The following is an 18,703-nucleotide window of genomic DNA, read 5'->3' as shown; positions in this document are numbered from 1 at the left end:
AAATACCAGGGGAGGCAGTAAGACACAGAGCTAGCAGGGACTTATTAATGAAGCTGGAGGTTAACAGAGAAGAAATGAATGTTAGGAGACTTCAAGAGGACCAAAGACAACATAAATTGGGAAAACGATGCTACACGAAGGCTAGATTGTAGTAGGTTATCATACAAGGAATGGCCAAAGGTGTAGGGAAGATGGAGAAGGAAGCAGGAGAGGCAGAACGAAGAAGATAGTAACAAGTGTAGAAGGTGGCATGGATATCAAGGAGATGTATTATTAAGATAGATATCACTAGGACAGAACTGCTGAAGGAGACAAGTGAAGGAGAGGCAAAAGGTTCACAGGGTCAATGGTAAACAAGTTAAGGAGATCAGCAGAGTGATGTCAGGGAGATAATGCAGAGAAAATGAAATGACAATCAGAAAAGAGGCAGGAGTTGTAATTTGAGGGGCAGCGCATTGGGACAAGTATCATAGGTAGTCAGGGTGCAGGCTAATCTTAAACTGGGGGATGGAAGCAAGCAGGTCTAATCTAGAAAAACTAGAAAGGGCTGAACATGTGCCAGGGTGGATATCTGAATATGAAGCAGTGTTAGACTGGCCCATGTTGATTGTGAAGGAACCATATCTGTGATCTACAGAACATTGAGATGAAATGTATACTTTAGGGGAATGCATACAAAATCCATGGTTCTGTTTCTTTGAAGTATTCCCCTTTATTCTGAGGTACAGTGATGTTGAAGTTAGTATATATAAGTGCTAGGGGTGTTGACAAAGCTTCCCTGCAAAAACATTACCACAATTGTAGACCACGTTTTACTATTTTCTCTAATTTTGCAGTTGCAGGACTTGAAATTACACCTATCACATTTTATTAAGGAAACATATTTGTTAGGTATAGCCATGGTGATGCAGCGGTAGTATTGTTGCCTCACAGCAAGAGGTTCTCCCATTCAATTCTCGGCTGGAGTGCCTTCTGTGTGGAGTCTGCATGCCCTCCCCGCTGTCAAGTGGCATTCAAAAGACATGCATAGAATGGGCGTGCCTTTGCTGAAGGTTGGGCATCAAGCTGGCACCTCGACACCCGTAAAAAAACTACTACCAATCATTAGCGGACCAGAATTCTGCTGTGATGACCCCTAACTGGGAAAAGCTGAAAGAAGAACAACAACAGATAAGAAAGGCGAAGCATGCTAGAAATAGACAAGGTGATACGTCTTTCCCCTTACCACAGTTGATCAAATAATGACTAAGATAGACAGTGAGCTGCTTTGCTATCCAGTGAGCTGAGAAGGGCTTAAAAGTTAGGAAGTTAAACTTTTTAATAATATGAGTGTCCAACTGGGTTAAAGGCTTTACTTGGGTCCAGGTAAGCAGTTTGCATTGATATGCCATTATCCAGTGTCACCTTCACCCTTCGGAAGAAGTCCATATTATTCATAGCACAGGAACTGGTCTTCACAAAGTCAAATTGATTTGGGTTGATGACATACCTTTCAACTTTGCTCAAGAAATCTGGACCAAGCCAAACAAATTGGCAAGGGGTGGCAAAGTAAAAAAATCAGGAATACTTTTAAATATTTATTTTCCATTAACATGCGTTGTCTAAAGAATAAGAACTATGAAACAGTAATATCTGGCATTACTGACAATACAATCTTGAATGATTGCCAAAAAGTGAAAAAAAAAATTATGAGAGGTAAGGCAACATATAAGACAAAATTAAGGACATTCTACATCTTCTTCTTTCAGCTGCTCCCATTAGGGGTCCCCACAGCGGATCATCTGTTTCCATTTCTTCCTGTACTCTGCATCTTGCTCTGTCACACCAACCACCTGCATGTCCTCTCTTGCCACATCCAAGAACCTCATCTTAGGCTTTCCTGTTTTCCTGTTACCTGGCAGATTCATCCTTAGCATCATTTTCCCAATATACTCTGCATACCTCCTCAGCACATGTCCAAATCAACGTAATCTTGCCTCTCTGGCTTTGTCTCCAAACCTTCCAACATGGGCTGACCTTCTAATATACATATTCCTAATCCTGTCCACCCTCATCACACCCATTGCAAACCTTAACATATTTAACTCTGCCATGTCCAGCTCTAACTCCTGCCTTTTTGTCAGTGCCACTGTCTCCAACCCATATAACATAGCTGGTCCCACTACCCTCTTGTAGACCTTCGCTTTCACTCTTACTGGTACTCATCTGTCACAAATCACTCCTGACACTCTTCTCCACCCACTCCATCCTGCCTGTACTCTCTTCTTCATCTCGCATCCACACTCATGATTACTCAGAACTGTTGATCACAAGTATTTAAACTCATTCACCTTCACCACTTCTACTCCCTGCATCCAAGGGTGTGCCACACATCTATCAAACTTCTGCACAGTCTACATCCTCACATCTCTAGCCAAATCCCCATATCCCTGTTCCTACACTTCAGTGCTTGTGCCTGATGATTGTCCCACTTTTTACAAGCTAAACAGAGGCACATCTATAGACCCAGACATCCACTGGCTTCCCCACCTCCATGCCAACAGCCAAAGAAATACTGTCCCTCCATTGCCTCAACAACTGTTAAGGGGGTTCTTTCCATACTGTCACATCATGTGCAAAATAGGGAACAAGAGCAACTGGATTATCTACTCTCTCAGAAACCACCTGCATTTCCATCAAAGCAGTGGGATAGTATGTTCCATCACTAAAAATAAACACCTTTTTCCATAGCTTTTTTAATAATAATTTTCTTCCCACTAACTTGTTTCTTTAGTCTAGCAGTGCCTGCAGCTCGCCTCTTTGAACTGAGACTTTGCAGTTACTTAATTCTCCAGTAAGATGGTAACAAAATCCAGTTTAACCATCCAAGTAGAAAATAGTTTAGCCATCCAAGTAAAAAATTAATGACATTTCATAGGCAGAACACCATCAGCAGTAGCATACCATTCAGAAGTAATGGCCTCCCGAGATGCAACACTGCAACCATTATTACCATGCCATTCGGAGGTAATAGCCTCCTCAAATGGAGCAGTGCAACCATTACTAGCCATGCCATTCAGAGGTAATGATCTCCCCAGATACAACACTGCCACCCTTATCAGCCATGCCGTTTGGAGGTAGTGGCCTCCTCAGATGCAGCACTACCACCATTATTAGCACATAATGTAGTCATGCAACTTTCTCTCCAACTGTTCATGCAAAACAACCTCTCCAGACTAATGCAGGTAGATTCCTTTCTCTTCTTAAAATAACGTGCAACATAATAAAACATTGAATAGATTTACATCAAACAATACTTTAGTTAGTTTCTTGATTAAACACAATTTAAACTATAATTTATAAAATTTTGGTCATAAGCACTATTTACATACATATTGCTCATTTTGTATTCTTCTATATGATGAGATCCTTCATTTTATGCTACATATTTATATGTAGTATGCATATGTATATATAGATAGATAGATAGATAGATAGATAGATAGATAGATACATAGATAGATATAGATAAAGATATAGATAGATATATAAATAGATAGTCTCCTATTAGGTTCCATTCTTTTCAAATTACTCCTCTCAGGCATTCAATTCACACTCTAGTTTATTATAAACAATAAAAAGAAGTTAGCACGTTCTTTGTCTTTCATGTCACACCAGACTAAAACTTCGTCAAACTCAGCTGTTGTAACATTCAGTGGAGTTTAAATACATCCATGTTACATGATGAAAGTCACTTGATGTTCACATCTAAAAACTCGCTGCTTTGTTCAAATAACACTTGCAATTTAATGACTGATTTTAATCATGCTTTTCTACAATAATCAAGCTGTGTTGTCCATTTGTATTCCAACTAATCTAACATGTCATCTCTATTTCTTCTTCCTTGTATTTACACTTACATAATCAAGCACCACATCTAAAAGTTTTCTAAATCTTGTGCACACAATGAAGTACTTATACAATGCATTAGAAGTGTCTTTTTTTCTTTTTCAGTACAAGAATGCTCATTGTTGCTGCTTTTTGAGCTACTTGGTCTTCTTTATAACTTTATATAAAAATGCTCACATTATGCATACTGCTATGTATACCACATAATCTGACTGGCAATTGAAATAACCTGCAGGGGCATATGTTTTAATCACATTTGGACAAGTCTTGCTTGACTTTTTATTGGTGTATCTATGCATTTTACAGTTGTAACACTTGCAAGTTCCTTTTTTGTTTCTTTATATCCATTTGTTGTCATTTGTTTGTTTCAAAATATCTTTCAAGTAGTTTTCATCCTTCCCTGGCCCCTCTGTTAGCTTGTTTTGTTAAAGCGTATGAACAAAATGTAAGAGTCCTTGAAAAACAACAGAAGAGATGTAGGTATTATGACCTTACTAAACAGGAAAACAATTCATTAAAAAGCCTTCACAAAATCACAATGTGAGACTTATTAAACCTGATAAAGGGGGTGGTGGTGGTTGTATTATGAACAACATTGATTATTCTAGTAAAATGTATCAATATCTGAATGACAAAAACTTTTTTGACTTAGCTACCATGACTGAGATCAATACGGCATATAGTAAAATAAATAGTTGGATAAATGGGAAGGGAGTTTGCTGAACTTGTTGGCCAGCAGGTTTGCTATAGTTTCAGGATGGGAGTAAGTGTTGCTGTGCATGATTAACCCAGCACATTGCTAAGCATTTCCCCTGAGGTTACAAATATAATTAAAAAAAAAGCCTTACACTTAGCTTTCACATGGGATGCTATCCTTGCCTCATAGTTTGTTTTGGCAGATTAGACCAAGTCTCTAATTTGTTTGTTTAGACTTCTGCGTGTCTTCATGTTTTTGATTAAAAAGCTTAATTGATGATTAACCAGTACACCCAAGTCCCTGGTGACATTATTATCTGGGAGTGTGTAATTGTCCAACACATAAGGGTATCTTGCATTTCTCTTAAAAAATGTTTAATTGTATTTTTTAGCATTACACCTCATTCCATTTGAGATGGACCATTTAAACACACTGTCCAAAGACACTCATAATTTTTTCTGATCACTAATATTTGCCACAATGTCCCTAACCTTAGTATTATTGGCAAATTTACTCACTCATATTAAACTTTTATTAGGTAATTTAAAAATAAATAATGCAAACAAGAAGGGAACCAACATGGGTCTTTGGGCAACCCTAATGTTAACCAAGACTTCCTCGGATATCATCATCATCTTTCAGCTTTTCCTGTTAGGGGTCACCACAGTGTATCATCTCTTTCCATTTCTTCCTATCTTCTGCATCTTGCTCTGTCACACCAACCACCTGCATGTCCACTCTCACCACGTCCATAAACCTTATCTTAGGCCTTCCTCTTTTCCTCTTACCCGGCAGTTCCATCCTTAGCATCTTTTTCCCAATATACCCATCATCCCTACTCAGCACATGTCCAAACCAATGCAATCTCGTCTCTCGTGCTTTGTCTCCAAACTGTCCAACATGAGCTGACCCTCTAATATACTGATTCCTAATCCTATCCACCATAGTCACACCGAGTGCAAATCTTAACATCTTTAAACTTTAATGGAGAAAACAGGCAATTCAATGAAAGAAGTCGACACACACAGACTTAGCGCTTTCACCCAATGTAGGGCATCATCTTTAACTCTGCCACATCCAGCTTTGACTCCTGCCTTTTTGTCAATGCCACTGTCTTCAACCCATATAACATAGCTGGTCTCATTACCCTCTTGTAGACCTTCCCTTTCTCTCTTACTGGTACCCATCTGTCACAAATCACTCCTGACACTCTTCTCCACCCATTCCACCCTGCCTGTACTCTCTTCTTCACCTCTCATCCACATTCACCATTACTCTGAACTGTTGATCCCAAGTACTTAAACTCATCCACCTTTACCAGCTCTACTCCCTGCATCCTCACCATTCCTCTACCCTCCCTCTCATTTACACACGTATATTCTGTCTTAGCCCTGCTGACCTTCATTCCTCTGCTCTCTAGAGCATATCTCCACCTCTCCAGAGTCTCCTCAACCTGATTCCTACTCTCACTACAGATCACAATGTCATCTGCAAACATAGTCCATGGGGCCTCCTGTCTGATCTCATCTGTCAACCTGTCCATCACCACTGCAAATACGAAAGGACTCAGAGCTGATCCTTGATGTAACCCCACCTCCACCTTAAATGGATCTGTTACTCCCACTGCAGTCCTCACCACTGTCACACTAGCCTCGTACATATCCTGTACCACTCTTACATACTTCTCTGCCACTCCCGACTTCCTCATACAATACCACAAATCTCTAGGCACCCTGTCATATGCTTTCTCCAAGTCTACAAAGATACAATGCAACTCCTTCTGACCTTCTCTGTATTTCTCCAATAACACTCTCAGAGCAAACATTGCATCTGTAGTGCTCTTTCCTGGCATGAAACCATACTGCTGATCACTAATCATCACCTCCCTTCTTAACCTAGCTTCTACTACTCTTTCCCATAACTTCAAGCTGTGACTGATCAGTTTTATCCCTCTGTAGTTACTGCAGCTCTGCACATTACCCTTATTCTTAAAGATAGGTACCAAAACACTTTTTCTCCACTCCTCAGGCATCCTCTAACTTTCCAAAATTTCATTAAACAATCTAGTTAGAAATTCCACTGCCATTTCTCCTAAGCACTTCCATGCTTCCATTGGTATGTCATCTGGGCCAACAGCCTTTCCATTTTCATCCTCTTCATAGCTGTCCTTACTTCCTCCTTGCTAATCTGTTTCACTTCCTGATTCACTATCCCCACATCATCCAATCTTCTCTCTCTCTCATTCTCTTCATTCATCAGCCTCTCAAAATACTCTTTCCATCTACTCAACACACTCTCCTCTCTTGTGAGTATCTTTCCCTCACTATCCTTTATCACCCTTACTTGCTGCACATCTTTCCCAGCTCTGTCCCTCTGTCTAGCCAATTGGTATAGGTCCTTTTCTCCCTCTTTAGTGTCCAATCACTGATACAACTCTCCACACGCCTTATCCTTAGCATTCACCACCTCTCTCTTTGCCATGCGCCTCATCTCCTTATACTCATGTCTACTTTCTTCATCTCTTTGACAATCCCACTTCTTCTTCGCCAGCCTCTACCTCTGTATACTCTCCTGTACCTCCTTATTCCACCACCAGGTCTCCTTGTCCTCCTTCCTCTGTCCAGATGTCACACCAAGTGCCTTCTAGCAGTCTCCCTTACTAGTTCTGCTGTAGTTACCCAGCTATTCGGTAACTCTCCACTGCCTCCCAGTGCCTGTCTTAACTCTTCCCTAAACTCCACTTCACAATCACCCTTTTTTAACTTCCACCATTTAATCCTTGGCACTGCTTTCACATTCCTCCTCCTCTTCTTGATCACCAACGTCATCCTACAGACCACCATTCTATGCTGCTTAACTACACTTTCCCCTGCCACCACTTTACAGTCTCCAATCTCCTTCAGACTGGCCCTCCTACATAGGATATAATCCACCTGTGTGCATCTTCCTCCACTCTTGTATGTCACCCAATGCTCCTCCCTCTTCTTAAAATACATATTCACCACAGCCATATCCATCCTTTTCACAAAATCCACAATCATCTGACCTTCTGCATTCCTCTCCTTAACACCATACCTACCCATCACTTCCTCATCCCCTCTGTTCACTTCACCAACATGCCCATTAAAGTCCGCTCCAATCACTAGTCTCTCACCCTTGGGTACACTCACCACAACTCCTCAGATATACTATTCCTAAAATGAATAAAACTCCTCAACCACAACCAATTTGCTATTCAGTTTATCACAGCATAATTCATCTTTACTGACCCCACATCTTTAACATTTCTTCATGCATAACAGAATCAAATGTTTTTGCAAGATCCAAATGCACAACATTTGCAGCCAATCATAAGTCCAATCCTCCAATCATGTTAGAATGACAACTATGCATGTTTGTTAGGCAACAGTGGTCTTCAAGGAATAACTATCCTAGTTTTGCGAGTGGTTGACATTAATTGACATAGAAGTCCTTCAAATTACTTACCTAAAATGCAAGCTAGACTAATTGACTTCTAGCCTTCAACTGAGTTAGGGTTATTACATAACAGCTATCACAACAGCCTTTTTTCCAGAGCTTAGGAAAATGACATAATCTCAAAGAAAACAGGAATAGATGAGTAAGATCAGGTATCAAATTACTGTAAATTATTTTTTTTAAAATAGTCAAGTAATCCGGAAGATCTTCAGATGTTGATTTAATTCTGTTTAATGCATCATACAGCACATCCTTGTTCATTACAGGGCAGTCATTTTCTCTGTTACTAAGCATCCTCCTTAAGCATAATTATAACTCTGGGTAAAAATATTTATCAGTCTATCTGGATCAGTGACAATATGATCTTTCATGTTAATACCCATATTTACAAACCCATCTATATCATAATGCCTTAAATATCTGAACAGAGCTCTGTTGTTGTAATTTGAAAACTGACACTTTAATCTTACTTTTTTAAATCAGTAACTATTTCTTTTTTAATCAGTTTTAATCCTTCTGTAAAGTACCTTGTTTTTTTATAACTCTGAGACACATACACATAGCTCTCCACAGATGGTTCATTTTATTCTTTAATTTTTCAGCCACCTTGTCCACCATAAGGGAAACTTTCTGGTTTGTCTTCTACTCTTGTTCAATGGCACAGGTTTATCAATTAAACTATTCATAAAGTTATCAAAAAATTACCTAACAATAATCAATGTTCTTGCCATCCATATCTATCCCCAATTCCCAATTGTTTATGAAAATCTAATAGCATCAAAGTTCAAACTATAAAATTTCCTCTTTTGGCTGAATGCATTTTACCCCAGTAGGATTGTATATACATTCCTAGGTGACAAGTAAAAGATTAGATTTACCCAATTCCTTTTCAATCATGTAGTTTGCGACCTCAAGAAATTCTTTTTAACCATACAAAATTAAGAATGTTTTCAAGTTTAGTGGAGTCACTCACTATTTCTGTGTAGTTATTTATAAGCTATTAAGTATTATGCTGTTAGCAGTCCTTGAATCAGTTGTAGAATTACTTCCGTCTACTCCTAGTGCTTCGAGTTCATCTACCGCAATATCAGATCCATTACTGAAATCGTCCTTGATTGCTTGGATATAGAACAGCCAGAAATTGGTGCATGATGCACTAAGATAGTATCATACCTTATGTTAACACAAAGAATTTCTACTTTAGTAAGGTCACCCTCATCAGACATGGCTTCTTGTATACTTGGGTCACTAAGTCCTTGTATATAGCATGCATAAATTCTACAATTTTTTTCTTGAACTTCAAATCACAGGACTGCCAAAGTCATCTCTCCTCAGACTTCATCATATTTTTTTCTTCAAGTCTAGGTATGGCCATTTTGACTCTTTCTTCACTAGAAAAAAAACCCTATTTTAGGTTGTCTGGAACTTAAATTCCTAAAAACAAGAAATCTCCATGGTATCCCCGAAGTCTTAAAAACAACTCACTAAAGTGTAGTGGGTTCAAAAACAAAACAGTGCAAGAAACTTCTCTGTGTGGAAGATTTTCAGTCCATATATTTCTAGTTAATCACTGTATATTAATCAGATCAGACAATAATAGTAGAAGTAGCAAACTTAAACGTGTCTTAAGTCAAAACAAAACAAAACAAAAAGTAATAATAGAAAATATATAATTGTACAGCATTACTAAGTATTCAAAAGTAATCCAAGCAAGGCAGGCAGTTTGTTTCCAGTCAAAAATCCTTTATTAAGTACACAGACAAGCAATCCAAGTAAAACAAAAATAGAGTAATAATTTCCTCACAAGCTTTCGAAATATATATATATATATATATATATATATATATATATATATACATATATATACTTTTTATAGGTTCATAGGTTCATAGGTTTATACTAGGCTATCTGCCCTGGGGCAATTATAAGCCTAGCCCGATTCTGTATGGCTTACACCACCCCTTGATTTGAGTATACTGTGCCCTTTTTAAGGTTTAGTTTACTGTGCCTCTGTCTAATAGTGACACGGGAGTAATCCCTGGGACAATCCTACGATCCCCCATCCACCTATCAAGATTCTTCTTGAAGAGATTCAGTGAGGTGCTCTGCCTCACATGAACTGGAATTCTGTTCCAGAGCGAAGGAAGCCTCTGGGTTATGAACCTGTCCCTCCAGCAAGTTCTATTTATTTCTGTGCTGAGGTTCAAGTCCCTCGAGTGTGTGGCTCTAAGGGATTTAGATTTACTGAGGTGGAGCATGTCCATTAATTCTGGATATGACATAGCTTTGTATGTCAGGCATAGATCGCCTCAAAGTAGGCGGTATGCAACTGAGTAGAGATGGAGTTTTTTTAACCGAGCAGCATATGGCATCTGTTTAAGACCCTTGATCCTCTTGGTGAGATACTTTTGTGGTCTTTCTAATTGCTGCAGGTGTCAGGTAAGGTACATCCCAAAAGGGGCATTGTATTCTATGATGGGCCTGATGAGGGATGAATAAAGGGGCACAATCACCTCTCTTGATCTAGATGTGAAACCCTTCGTGATGAGGTGGGCTATGTAGAAGGTCTTTCTAACCACTTTGGCAATGTGGTTTTCAAAGGAGAGATTGCTATCAGCTTGGGTCCCCAGGTCCCTAATAACTTCCTCTGTACTTAATGGGTTTCCGCCTATGTGGTAATTTGTGGGCACATTGTTTTTGCCAAAGGGTATGACTATACATTTTTTGGCATTTAGCTTTAAACCATGGCTCTGGCACCAGTTATCTGTCTCTGTGAGACCTTTTTGAAGGATGTTTGTGTCAGCTGGAGAGTTGATTATGGCGCCCAGTTTGCAGTCATCTGCGAACTTGGTGAGCCATAGTCCTCCCACATTTGCCTGTACCTCGGAAAAGTATATACCGAATAAGAGTGGTCCCAGGACAGAACCCTGTGGGATGCCACTTGTGACCAGTTTCGAGTCTGACATGGCCCCAGCAACTCTCACTCTGTGGGTTCTGTCTTTGAGCCAGTTTGCGACCCATCTTGTGACATAGGGGTTTATATTTAAGCTGGATAGCTTATTTATGATGCCCGAGTGGGGTATTGTGTCAAATGCCTTTGCAAGGTCCAGATAGGCTGTGTGGACTACCTTCCCTTCATCTATGGCTTTGGTGACTGTTTCGAAGAAGTCAACCAGGTTCAAAAGGCAGGATCTGCCCTTGACAAAGCCGAACTGGGTAGGATCTAGTGTCTGTAGGTCCCCAATGTGGGAGTGGTTTATTGTGCTGTAAAACAAAGTGTTATTGGTACACATGTTAAATTCACATCCCTTCCCCCATCAGTGTGACATTCGAGCTGGTCCTGCCCTACTTAGTAGCTGTCATAATAATGTATAACCCTTATGTACTTTAAATAAAATTATATAATGATGTGGTACCTCTTATTTAACCAAATTATTAAGTAGATTATTAAGTCTGTGATTTTATCCAAGACAATATACTACATGGCTGGAAATATATCAACCTTAGTTCATTTGGCAATCAAAAAATATATATAAATATATACATATACATTTTGCATGTAAAAATCAATTTCTATTTTCATAACCTATTGTTAACAAAGATTGCTTTTGTCCTTCTAGACTTCTTCAGGTCTGTGTACAAGAACCCTAAAAGGCTATATAATTGTATAATTAGTTAGTGTTGTTATTACACATCATTTTGAATAAAGTGGAAAAAAGAACCAGAAAAAAATAAAAATAAGAAAAAATGTATGTATGATGATGGAAACAAAATATACACTTAAATTTCAACTGATTTAAAATTGTATTTAAAACCAATTTGTAGAATAAAATAAAATAAAATACAATTAGTCATGTAAACAATGTGGCAATTTACTGAGTTCCAGTGCACTTTTAATTGAACAGTAGTAGTTTAGTCCAGGCTTCCTAAAAGAGGTCAGCTTTAATTGCCACATGAGTTCATGTTTCTCCAGAATATTCGGGATGTCTCCTTCAAGATCACCCATTTCTATGTGATCATGGGATCTGGAACTTAAAACCTTTGTGTCTTTTATGAAGAGAAAGGTGTTTGGCTAGCGCATTATTTTTACATCTAGAGCGGATTTCTGACAGATGACATAAAATCCTATGCTTGGGTTTATTTACAGTCTTGCCCACATAGAATGCATCGCATTCATTGCACTGTGCCCTGTAAATTACTTTTTTAGTGTTACAGTCACCCCCTGCACTGGTTTTAATGATCTTCTTTAAATAAGGGCAATAAAAACTATCACCTTGCTGTATAAATATACAAAATGTACAATTAGTTTCACATCTTTTAGTGCTTTTCTCACATGGTCTAGGTTTAAATTCAACAAAACTTCTAATGTTCCTGGCCTTCCTATAAACAAATGATGGGGCTTCACCTAAGATGTTAATCAGAAAAGGGTTTCCTGTGACAATGTCCCAGTTTTCTTCAGTAATATTTTTGATACTGTGATAATCCAAAGTGTATGTTAGGATGCAGCTATTTTTGCATTTTATTCTCTGTGGAATTACTTACATTTTTCTACTGGGGAGGTTGAGTGAAGGTGATTCAGTCCTTTTCAGTTCTATAATGGGTTACAAGATGTTTTTTAACATCTGACTTTCACTGCCTCTCACTAGAAAATAATTCTCTAAGTTGTTCAGGTTTCTCAAAAATGGTTTCATCTCTGTGGTAATTCAAGCTAATCCATAGCCTTGGGGCTTCCCTACATTATACTTGGTTTTTGTAGGATGTAGACTTTTACTGTGGAGTAATAAGTTAACCCTTGTTGGTTTTCTGAATAGATCACTGGTGATTCTGTTATTGTTGGTGTCCTTCGAAATCTGCATATCTAAGAACGTGGTTGAAGTACAGCTATGGGAAGAGGTAAACTTCAGGAAGGGGGTTGTTTGACTGAGGTAAGTGATAAAATCTCCAAGCTGCAAGGTGGCACCTTCCCACACAATAAAGGCATCATCAATAAAACGTAAATAGCATGTGATATGCTGCATGTAATCTGTGTTGTTTGACACAAATTCCTCCTCCCATTTGTCCAGAGCTATGTTAGCTATGCTGGGAGCCATGGCAGCCCCCATTGCTATACCAGTTTTTTGTTTGTAGTGTTTGCCATTGAAAGTAAAGAAATTGAAGTCCAGTACAAGATTAATGAGCTTGCTTAACATTTGCAGTTGTGCCTGTGTACCCTGATTATGTTTCTTAAAAGACTCCATAGCTGCTGTTATACAGTAATTGTGAAGGAGCACTGTGTACAAGGATTCCACATCAATAGTTCCCAAAATACTGTCAGCGTCCACTGTAATATTTTTTAAATTCCTATTAACATTAGTCTTATGCGATCTTTGCTCTGAGAGTGTTGATGGAGAAGTACAGAGAATGTCGGAAGGAGTTGCATTGTGTTTTTGTAGACTTAGAGAAAGCATATGACAGGGTGCCTAAAGAGGAGTTGTGGTATTGTATGAGGAAGTCAGGAGTGTCAAAAAAGTATGTAAGAGTGGTACAGGATATGTACGAGGGTAGTGTGACAGCGGTGAGGTCTGCGGTGGGAGTGATGGATGTGTTTAAGGTGGAGGTGGGGTTACATCAAGGATCAGCTCTGAGCCCTTTCTTATTTGCAAAGGTGATGGACAGGTTGACAGACGAGATCAGACAGGATTCCCCGTGGACTATGATGTTTGAAGATGGCATTGTGATCTGTAGTGAGAGTAGGGAACAGGTGGAGGAGACCCTGGAGAGATGGAGATATGCTCTATAGAGAAGAGGAATGAAGGTCAGCAGGACTAAGACAGAATATATGTGTGTGAATGAGAGGGAGGATAGAGGAATGGTGAGAATGCAAGGAGTAGGGGTGGCGAAAGTGGATGAGTTTAAATACTTGGGATCAACAGTTTAGAGTAACGGTGATTGTGGAAGAGAGGTGAAGAAGAGAGTACAGGCAGGATGGAGTGGGTGGAGAAGAGTGTCAGGAGTGATTTGTGACAGACAAGTACCTGTAAGAGTGAAAGAGAACGTCTACAAGAGGGTAGTACAGCTATGTATATGGGTTGGAGACAGTGGCATTGACAAAAAGGCAGGATTTTGAGCTGAATGTGGCAGAATTAAAAATGTTAAGATTTGCACTGGGTGTGACGAGGGTGGACAGGATTAGGAATAAGTATATTAGAGGGTCAGCCCAGGTTGGAAGGTTTGGAGACAAAGCCAGAGAGTCACAATTATGTTGGTTTGGACATGTGCTGAGGAGGTATGCTGAGTATATTGGGAAAAAGATGCTAAGGATGAAGCTACCCGGTTTATGGATGTGGTGAGAGAGGACATGCAGGTGGTTGGAGTGACAGAGCAAGATGCAGAGGACAGGAAGAAATGGAAACAGGTGATCTGCTGTGGCGACTCCTAACGGGAACAGCCGAAAGAAGATGATGATTAGTCTTACTTTTCCTGTCAGAAAAATATGGCTTGCCCTGTATTTCTGTTAAAACTCTCACTGCTGTTAAAATATCTTTGACTTCTTTACATCCATAACCCCCCTTTCGTAAAATTCACCACTAAGAAAAGGAAAGTTACTTTGCAACTTCTTTTTATCTGTACATAATCTTGACACTCGTACAAACTGTCCCTTAAGTATATTCCTATATATAGAATTTAGGTGCATACTATTCTGATGTAACTTATTGTTCCTCCAACAAGACTTCCTATACATTTCAATTTCAAGCTTGCCTTTAGCACTCGTGCAAATATGGACATCAAGAAAGTCTATAGATATCTCAGAGGAAGAAAGCGTAAATCTCAGAAAATCAGTACTGTTGTTAAGTCCAAGCACAAATTCATTGAGTTGTTCATAACTACCACACCATAAAAAAAACATGTTATCAACAAACCTAGTATAAGAAATCAAACAATCTAAAAACAAATTATTAGTATACACATTTCCTTCTTCCCAGTGGGCTATCACAATATTGGCGTAGCTATTGGCACATGTTGTGCCCATAGCTATACAAAGCTTCTGCACATAAAACTTACTATTAAATATGAAAACATTATTTTCTAATATAATTTCTAGCAAAGCACAGATCAGTGTAATCTGGTTCCTTGTATAGCTACTATACTTAGGTAGAAACCATCGTATAGCATCTAGACCATAGGCACTGGATATGACTGTAAATAACGTAGTAACATCCATGAGTAGCAGTCAGCTTCTGGCACCTGACAACTTTTTTACTTATTTTGCTGTTACCCTTATTTGATTTCTGATAGCTGCTAACTTATTTCCCAGTTGTACAACCTCAACAAAATAAAGTAGCTGAAGTGCAGGCTTAAGCAAGACTGCCTAATTTTAGCCTTTCAAGTACTGACAGGCACCCTCATAATTTTCCTGAGGTGAAAAATGAAAAAACGGAGGTCTAAGTATTATCTATTGCTTCACAGAACTCATGAGATACAGAATACTTACCTCATTCTGCAATGTCTGCAAAGATGTTATATATGTTTTCAAACTTGAATCTAGAAATGTAATGTCTGTTCAGCAAAGTATTTTATTTTTATAAGTCATGTCTTGTTATAGATACCCTTACAGTACATCACAGTACTGCTTCAAAAGTGGGACAACCTCTGTTCTTGAAGTTGTTTACTCATTATATATATATATATATATATATATATATATATATATATATATATATATATATATATATATGTATATTTGTGTTACTAAGGAGTATATGTCTCTGTATTACTTTTTCCTACCTGTGGTATATTGAAACCTTGACTTGTTACACTGTAGAATACCAAGGCATCAAAGCCATAATCTTTGAGCATGACAAACTAGTTATCGTCTGTAATGTGAGTAAGACTAAAACACTACTGACTTTAGACATTTGCTTCTCCTCCAGTCTGCAGAATGGCAGTAAAGAAAAGTTCATTGTTTTTGATGCATGTGATAACATCAGCAAGACCGGGGACTACCCGTGTAAGATTGTGGGCAGAACCTGATAGAAACAACTACAGATGTCCCTGTGTCTCTGGAATGTCATCCAGACAGAGACACATTCTTCTTCTAAAAATGCATGTGGTTAAGCTTAAAATAAAAAGGATAGTGTTTTTTTTCCTCTCTCCTTTGTTTTCAAGGCAAGGAAATTGAACTTTTACGAATATAGGCTGGTTTTCGGTAGTTAAACAATAGCTAAACCATGCTGCAGGGAGGAAAAAATGTAGGATTGAGTTAAACTGCGAAGACAATGGGTGTTTCTTTTAAACACTATGATACTACCACTTTTCCTTATCATATTGAACTCAACTAGCTCTATCTTAAAATCAAATGTAATGTCTGTGAAATTACCATGTCTGTCTTAATATAAACAATGTCTTTTGTAACTTTCTTTTGTCATATTTCCAGTACATTCTTGTCTCATTTATGAGTCAGGTAGATATCATCAATTAACAAACACTGCAAATAGATCTATACTTTTGCAATAAAAATCTAAAATAAGGCTTGAGAAGAAACTAATTCTTCCAGAGGCAACTTCATTGTTTAATGGTTAAGGGGAAATGGTCAAGGTGGGGGGGGGGGGTTCTGAAGGTTTGGAGAGAGGTGGGGAGGGGGGGGTTAGGACTGGGAAGGAGGAAGGAGTTCAAGTAGGACTCTGGGTATTGAAGAGTTAAGTTAGGAGGGACATGGGCTGTGGAGGAAGTGAGGTAGGCGTGAGGAGGGACTTAAGGGTTTTTATGTTAGCATAGCTGAGTAGAAGGTCAGATTTAGGTGTGTTCTTGCTGCCTGCCCTCCCTCTCTTCTTTTATGACATTAACGGTCTGGTTATTACCTTTGCTGGTTGGAGTTGCCTCGGCAGAGAAGGGGGCAGGCTAGTCCCTCTTCTGTTTCCCCTGTGGTGATGGGTGTTGGTTTTAATGGTCGGGAGATGAAAGTGAGTGGTGGGACATTGCTTTGATAAGTGAGAGTAAGAAGAAGGTGGTTGCAACACTGTGGAGATACGCTGCCCTGGTAAATGGTTTCATGAATGTTCATGTTCTGATTAATAAATTAGGAATGCTGTTCAATAAAGTTGTGTCTAAGAATGTTTTAATAAAAGTCATCAAATGCCATTTGGGGCAGTGTGGTTTATTGAAGGGGCTCTGGACATTTATATTTCACTTACATCATATGCAAGATAAAGCATATAAAAGGAAATGAATACATTACCATAAACAAAATTATGACTGTAACTGCTTGAAACTAGCATTTGCTAAATGTTCAATGTGTATTATTATCTTGGAGCTTTTCTCCCTGGGCCTCCTCTGAAAATGGACATGTATCCAGTCGGACTATCCCGGTCAACAAATGTAAAATAAATAAATAAAAATAAATAAAATTACTACTGTAAATTGTTCATTGCTCTTCTGTTCATTTAGAGAAGGAATGGAACTGAAAGCCATTTTACATTGGAGGAGTAGCCATTTAAAATTTGATATTAGATGAGCCACCTTCATGGTGTAGAAAAGTACGGCACTGACTTTGGTACTGATGACCCAGATGTGACTACAGGCCCAGGTACTGAAAGAATGAGACAGGGACTGAGTGATAAATGCTGGCATTTTCATCCCATTAGAAAAAAGTTGTTTGGGTCCTAGTGCAGGAGTACCACATGGGGTAAAGCACAAAACTGTTTACTGTATCCTGAAAGGGACAGTGGATATGAGCTCAGATAAACAGTGTATCATACGCTAGACAGTTATAAGTAGGATTACATTAAACATAATGGTGTTATATAGTACCTGCTAACCAACTGTAGAAGGAAAGAGTTACATTTATAAATGACTAATCTGAATCAAAAATATGTGACAGCCTACAAGTGCTTGACTCTTACAACCACCACCTCCTAAGCAAAAGATGAAGTTAATAAAAGTTATTTCCCATGGAAAGGTTAAAGCATATCAGAGTGATGAGTGTTGCTAATTCCAAGACAGACTCAGAAATTAATAGGTCAATGAAATGACAGACAAGGTTTGAAGGGCGGCATTTAATATAAGACAAGAAAAAACTTGTATCAACTACACAAAATATAACAGTAGGTGACCTCTTGAATCTACATACGTGTGTGTGTGTGTGTGTGTGTGTGTGTGTGTGTGTGTGTGTGTGTGTGTGTGTGTGTGTGTGTGTGTGTGTGTGATACACACACACACACACACACATATATATATATATATATATATATATATATATATATATATATATATATATGTATATATAGGGGTATACTTGACATTACCAAAATGTCAGTAGACTGACTTTCAAATTACCAAGACAACAAAGCCAAAAATCCAAAACGCTAAAATTCCACATAGCCGACTGTCAAATAACCGACCCAATAATGTTCAACATACCTCTCATGAAAAGAACCAAAACCAAAAACTCAGACAATGTAAGCACTACCCTACTAAAAACAATTTAAATTGAAAATAATAAATTCCACTGAATATTCATGCGCATACCCTTCAAAAATATTCAGTGGAGATTTGTTAAACCACAAGCCACAAAACAATTTAATTTAGCATGTTATGCTTTTGCAGGGGGTCTATACCCTCAAGCACCCTCCACAGGAGGATACAGCCCCTAACCCTCCTGCAACA

Source organism: Protopterus annectens, chromosome 8.part0, assembly GCF_019279795.1.
Source record: "Protopterus annectens isolate FY-2018-M chromosome 8.part0, PAN1.0, whole genome shotgun sequence".
NCBI lineage: Eukaryota > Metazoa > Chordata > Ceratodontiformes > Protopteridae > Protopterus > Protopterus annectens.
The sequence above is the reverse complement of the archived record's forward strand: the minus strand, read 5'-3'. Positions refer to the sequence as shown.